Raw genomic sequence first — 7489 nt, 5'->3', positions numbered from 1 at the left:
GACACGCCCTCAAGGTGCGGGACCGCCACTGTGATAAGTACACTGTATACACACGTGTTGGCACGCGTGCAGCGTTTGATATTGCATTACATTCTTTCATAGCATCAGAAAATGTAAAATGATTAATGCATTAGGGGAAAGAAAGGAGAATGTAAGGGCATGGATCAAAACAAAATCTTAAGACTCGTCTTTTTAGCTGGAGATCTTCTTTTTTTATCATCAGTGAAGCCAGATTTGAGGGCGGCCTTTTTGTTCCTTAAACGAAACTCTATCAGGGTCGACCTTTTGAATGTTGCTGCTTCAACTGTAAATAACTATATGGATTTCATTTTCTTGCTTACATGTGAGCTTTTCAAATGCATAAACCCACTTGATCCAAATGAAAATGTATGAAAGGATGTCGCGCCATGACTTGCTTTTGTCGAGCATATGCAAAGCGGGGACCTGGGTGCTCTCATCCGTAGCTGAGTGAACGCTGCCCCGGCCATCATACGTATGTGTCTCAAAGAGAACTGGGGGACAAAGACAGTGATTTACACTCCCCCCCACCCCACCACCCCCCCTCCACCAATAGATAGACAATAGGCCTGTCTGACACTTAAAATATTAAAGAGTGGAATATGCACCGCTACGTTGATCTTCACTATCAATATTTAACAGCCTCTTATGCATGTATGCTGAGTTGTCCAATTTCATTAAGGCCATTTGTCATCCTGGAGGGCACTGGTCTTGGGCCCTGAGGAGCCCAGGGACAAACAAGGAGTGTGTGTGTGGGGGGGGCGGCTGGTGTCTTCAGCACCCATGTGGGGGAAGCGTTCTGCATTATTACTGTATATACACCGAATACAGGCAGTAAAGTCTATTGTTTTGTTCACCGACACTGGATCAAGTGTTAATTGTGTGAGAAGTGTTTGGAGTGTTGGATGTGGATTAAACATGTCGTCCAAAACTGAAAAGTTATGATTTTGTTTGGGACCATTTGAAAACGGTACCTCCTCAAAATAGAAGTACACGAGCGTGTGTGTTTCTACAGATCTGTCAAACACTTTGAACATATCAACATTTGGTTTTCATTTCCTCAGAATTACGCTTCGAACGCCATTGCGTGGGTACTTTTTCCCTTTTTGTTGTCATTACAGCACAAACGCACATTTTAAGAGAAAGGTACGAGGAAGTATATAACCACAAATGGTGCATTCATCAGTTTATCTCTGTTCTGTGGGCGTCTTGACTAAGACAACGTGGTACACACGGACCTCTATTTGCTTCCCGTACATTTGGCTCGTGTTTATCACATTTCCTCTAACAATACATCTCGATTCCTAAAGGCGCAGAATCTCAAATGTGACATTTTAACAACCCTTATTCCTTTCACGCTGCACCATTTCCTTTTTGCACTTTAGTGTCATTTTCATTCCAAACCTGAATTACCAATTTGTCTTTGTGGCACGGGCAATTTACATGCATCCGTTTTCAGTTTTTCTTTTATATGCAAAATGCACTAAAGTGTAGCATTTTTCCCATCACAAGGATATTTTCCCAGGTCTAATTTCATGGTTTTGATGGTGAGTGAGTCTGTCTCGAAGGAACTGTACCTCTTGTTCTCATAGCTCCTGGGTGACGTCTTGATGACAAGTGTCTTTAATATGCATGGAGAATGGCAGGTCCCACATTTTCGTCCCCACAGTTTTGCATGTTGAGGAGAAATTGCCCAGCGTTGGGGGTGCGGTTCCTGTAGGAGACGGATGTCAGTTACCATTCAGAAAGAGACCAGAGCTTTTTTTTATGATTATCGCCTCTGTGTACCACCATTAAAAGCAGAGTGCGGGGAATTGTCCGTGTGGTGTTTTTGGCTCGCTGCGTTGTGGCTAGCTTCCAGTAAGAAGGGTTGCACAGACATTTCCTTCTTATGAAGGAGGCACAGTGATCCCACGCCAAAGCCTAGAGGCCTGCGTCCTGATGGAATCTGAGGGCTAAACCATGTTTATCAAGCATGTAGAGACAACCAAGGCTGTATGCTCTGCAGAAATTATAGACACTACAGAGTAAGCATATAAGAGAAATATCTACAGATATGTCAACAGAATGACTGGAGATGTGTTGATGTGACAGAGTTAATATCTCTACTTTTAATATCTGTGTGTCAGCAGGTGTCCTATGTGAAAAGGGGTGCGATGTAATCTAATCTAGTCTTCTAGTCTAGTCTTTTCTCCCTCTGTTCCCAACTCTAAGTGTCACATGATCAAAAAGCAAAACTGACAGAATGTGAACCGACGTATGACTTTATCTGTATGTGACTTACATGATGTTACTGATGCCATTGACATATTTAGTTTCATATATTTCAAGGATTTGGATTTTTTGCGATCTTGCTCGTGGACGGCAAAAATACTATAAATAGACAAAAATACTCTAAAAATGCCTCTTTGGTTGAACTACTGACATTTCATGTACACGCCGAGGCCGTAGCCTTTGATGTTCCGGGCAGACATTGCTTCGTTTTAAAGGGTTACAGCCCAAAATGGCTGGATGAGGTGTAGGGGGGGGGGGGGGGGGGGGGGGGGGGGGGGGGGGGGGGGGGGGGGGGGGGGGGGGGGGGGGGGGGGGGGATCGATACAGCATGGTATCGTGATATCGCAATACTGTGTTGATACACAGGCGCCAAGTATTGATCTTTTATCATATACTGCATGTGTTGATCAGTTTGTCCCATTTTGCAGCAATACAATTGAAGTTAGTATTTTTAGATGTTTCCTTTTATTTTGGGGGACATCATTTGAAAATTCATCATTTGAAATTGGGAAAAAATTTGAAGTTGGAAAAAAGGTTATGAATTGCAATATATCGCAGAATATTGCAATATGTTTAAAATCGCGATAATATCGAATCATGGCATAAGTATCGTGATGATACGGTATCGGAAGGCGTCTGGTGATTTCCCCCCCCCCCCCCCCTAGTGAGGTGTGAGTTTGGCTCTAAAATAAAAGTATTAGTGAGACGGCTATATTGAATGCAATCACCATGCTATGAACTTAAAGGAAAGAACAAACCTGCTGTGTTACAGTCATTTAACAAATTAAGTTTAGGATGTAATTAGTAACTTTTGTGCGGACCAAAGACAGGTTGTTAACCCTCATGTTGTCCTCGGGTCAAATTGACCTGTTTTCCTATATCAGTGTTCTTTCTAACTACCCAAAATAACATGATTGATTCCACACAATGCTCTTTGGCAAGTACAAATCTCGACTTTCATTCATTTTGGGGTGTCAAAACATTGACGTGGTTTTGAAATTGTATTGAGTAAAAGTTGACATATTCAATTCAATTCAATTCAATTTTATGTATAGTATCAATTCATAACAAGAGTTATCTCGAGACACTTTACAGATAGAGTAGGTCTAGACCATGCTCCAGAATTTACAAGGACCCAACAGACCCATTCCAGTCTGTGATTATCCATCAACATCAATTCTTTCATATTAGTCTAAATAATTCCTAATTTCAGCTTTTCTAACTCAAACATTAGGTATAATTACCTAGAAATGAGGTTTTTTGACCATAAATTCCAAATAACTGTAAAACTGAAGTTAATAAGTTAGTGTTTTGTAGTGTTGGAAACGTCAAAAGAGGGCCAAACATTGAAAAAAAGCATCAAAAGTGTTGAAAAAAGGGACAAAAATGTGAGAAAAAAATAATAAACCGTGATAAAAAGCGTCAACAGAAGTGTTGATTTTCAGGGTTAAACTAAGTGACTTCTGAGATGAATACTGGCAGTGTATTATCACTAATAACACACACTTGTGAGCAGGTACAAATCCATATTGTTTAGCATCCAGAGCTGAAATCTTGACTTTCCCTGTCGAGAAACTGATCCGTTTTGACAAAGTGAACATCTCCTTGCAATCAATCCTCCTTTCCTACGCAGGATTTCTATCGAAAACAAAGATGCGTCTTGAAACAAAAGCGAATAACACGCATCTCTCCGACACTGTCTAACATGACAAGTGATGCCCAATTATTGAAAGTTGGCAAACTGTTGCAGCATTTCAAACCACCGAGTTATCTTTTACTAAGGAATGCATACTAAATGAAGTTGCTTGTATTATGGTGGATGTTACTTTAATCTTTGGCTGTCTCAATCTATTAACTTCATGGGAGAATTGGGATCTTTGTTGCTTTTTTTTTACATGTTGTTTTCCACCTCAGCTTCTCACCTGAATCACACTCTCTGCAGGCCACACACACACACACACACACACACACACTGTCACTTTTATCACCAACCTCTTGTCTTTCCCTCACACTCAAACACACACAATGACACACGCACAAACACCTCCGGTGGCCGTATCCGCCACACTTCTTACTAGCACTAATCAATCTTACGATACATTCATCATCGGCGCCACACCGCGAGCTCCGTCCTGCTGGGTGAAATCTCATTTAGGCCTCTTTGGATGTTTCACTGCGCTGGAAATACGCAATTACATCACGGACATGGGGGGACGGGGCCTGGCAGGAAGCAACCACTGACAATTAGACACCTAAAAGACCAGGTGTGAACTGTTCTGCAGAACACAGAAGAAGAAGACCATATCTATCTATCTATCTATCTATCTATCTATCTATCTATCTATCCCACGCATTCATATGAATGGGTTCTTAAGATATTGTATAAAAAGTTATGCACTCTTTATGCATTCCTTGTATCTTCAAAATGAAGGCAGATCACATGGCAGCAATATGAAGTTCAGGCACCGAACTACAACTAGTTCACAGAATTTCCCTTCAGGGGTCAATAAAGTATTCCAGCTACCAGTCCACCACCACACTGGACCGTATGGGGACTTGAACCAGCGACCGGTTTCCAACCCAACTCCCTACGGACTGCTACTGCCCCCCCCCCCCCTCTTCTACTCAGCGCTCCAGTCTCATGTACTACAACCATTAGCGGACCAGCCGCACAGTAATAAATACGTGAAATACATCCAATCGTAGCTATATGTAGGAAAGGTTCCTGGTTTATAGATTGCTGGGTAGTTTATTGTGTAACAATGCATCATACTTTATAAAGTAATTACATATTGTGTGTGTAAAATCTTAATCTACAAAGCAAGTGTAAGTAAGAAACCATATCTGTAGTACAATAATGATAAATGTAGAGTGCAACATTTCCCTTTTGGAGAAGATTAAATTAACATACAATGGAAACCCTGAAGTACAATATAAGTACCTCAAAATTGTACTTAGCTAAGTGCAACTAGATACATGTACTGCAGTTACATTCCTCCACTGGGTATTCATCAGACATGGCCTCTAGCTGCTGCTGATGTAACATGAATGAAAAGAGATGTTGCATGTTAAATTGTATTGCCAGTTCTCCTTAAATGTGTATTTTGTTAAAAGCATTTTTTTATATATTTGTATATAAAAGTATATTCGAATTAAATGGCAAACTATGGAACAACCTGACCACATACTACTCTAAACAAGTAGGACAGCTCCTCTCTTCAAAAACACACTATTGCACTGGAAAAAGGAAGTATTACAGTATTACATCACATTACAGTATTCCTCAATGACCACTTTAGTCATGTTCAAGTTATTTTGTCCATCATTTCCCATAAATACCAAACTGGCTTTGAGTGTGTGTGTTAGGAGGATGGAGAGGAATTACAGGTAATAGTAATCATAACATGCTCTTTTTTCTATATCTTATATTCTCTTGTAAAGAAAACTATTAATGGCACTCTAATTTCATGATGTTGCATGTAATGAAAGAACTTCTTCTTTAAATAATGGGTGGTGCATAATATGACAGTAAGCACAGCAGGTAGGCAGTGAAATTAATCGCATACGTTCATTCATAAATTATCAATTTTCCCACTAAGCTCAAGAAAATATATATATCGATACATTTTCATGATGGTTGGGATCAAGCTGGAGTGTGACTGTACTGTGACAGAGGATCAGGTCCTTTTGCTTCTTGATGACAAACCCAATGTCCTTTAGATATGAGTGTGTGTCTGTCCTTGTGTGTGCATGCAACTCTAACACATTATTGTGAATAAGCATGCAAAGCAGACATCTTTACAGTGTGTGTGTGTGTGTGTGTGTGCGTGCGTGTGCGTGTGTGTGTGTGTAGGGTTCACAGGCCCAGGCTTTGACATTCACGCTACACCACCTACGCACCGGGGTCCCATCTCGGGGTCATTTACATATCTTTGAAAGACAGATTGAAAAGAAAGGGAACGGGAACGGAGGGGTGGAGGGAGGGCGGGAAGAAGAGATAGATGGAGAGAAAGAGAGAGTGATAGAGGGAGTGAGAAAGAGAGAAATATCAAGCTTGAAGATTACATTCCCCCCAATCTAGGAAATGAGGGGAAAAGGCAGGGTGTGTAGGGGCCTACTGGGAGGATCCTTATTCATATTTGTGTGTGAATTGTTTATCACGGTGACAGAAGCGTGCCAGGGCTGAGATAAAGGCAGCGCTCCATCACGGGGCTGTGACAGCGGGAGGACACGCCGCGCACTCACCGCAGCAGCCCCAGAAATATTATTAATAGATGCTGACTTGATTTGCCACGATTGCAGCGTCTTGGCACCGCTTGATTGTGGCCTGTGAAGTTCCGTCCAAAGGGGAAGCTATTTTTCATGAAGTGACAGAAGTCTTCGCGATCTCGATCCCCCCCACCCCCCCAACCCCCTCCTCCCCCTCCTTCCTTCCCCCCCCCCCTCCATCCTTCCCTCCTGCCTTCAGTTGAGCAGTTGCATCTCTTTCCAAGGAGCTGATATGCAAGGCTGCTTATTATGAGAGCGCTGTCAGATTTAGAGACAAAAAGCCAGGCAAGGGAATGGGAGAAATAGCCGCTCCTTTGATGGGATGGCCTGTGAGATGGCCTGTAGATGATATCCTGTGTGCGTGTGTGTGTGTGTGTGTGTGTGTGTGTGGGTGTGAATTTAAGCGTGTCAAGCATGCACAAACTTCAGTAGTTTTGAGCAAGATTGCAGCTTTAACAATATTGGGAAATGTGTTATTACATGTGCGCATGCATAAATGCATAAGTTCACACGGACGTGGTAAACAGTTTATTTATATATGCCACACACACACACACACACACACACACACACAGCGAGGCTCGGATGAAGGCGGAGCAATTTACAGTACAGAGCAGGAAGCTCACAACCCTTATCCATCCATATTGACAACATGTGATATTCCCCCATGAACGCGGCAAACCTTCATTCGACACAATCCCGCGCTCCCATTGCATTGTGGGAGGCTTGCTTTCACTTTTCTTCTCCATTTTAAAACTCACACCGGGTGTATACTTGTGCAGCCATGAGAGGGCATTGCAGTCCCAGATGTGTGAAGAAAGTGAGATTAAACTTGGTTTTTATACGCACGTTGTCTTTGAAAAAAGGAGTTTTGAGCTCTGATTTGAATTTCAATCCCGGGCCACCAACAAGTTTCACAGGCCTCCCC

At 42.1% G+C, this 7489-nt stretch overlaps 1 long non-coding RNA gene across 1 annotated transcript in view; it reads right to left on the bottom strand.

Annotated features, from left to right (window-relative positions):
- The window catches only part of LOC117961818, a 19829-nt gene that overhangs the window by 11377 nt on the left and 963 nt on the right, over nt 1-7489 (bottom strand). The gene's annotated exons all lie outside the window — the stretch shown is intronic.

The sequence above is a fragment of the Etheostoma cragini genome, chromosome 18 (genome assembly GCF_013103735.1).
Source record: "Etheostoma cragini isolate CJK2018 chromosome 18, CSU_Ecrag_1.0, whole genome shotgun sequence".
NCBI lineage: Eukaryota > Metazoa > Chordata > Actinopteri > Perciformes > Percidae > Etheostoma > Etheostoma cragini.
Note: the sequence above shows the minus strand (reverse complement) of the source record. Positions and strands in the feature narration are given on the sequence as shown.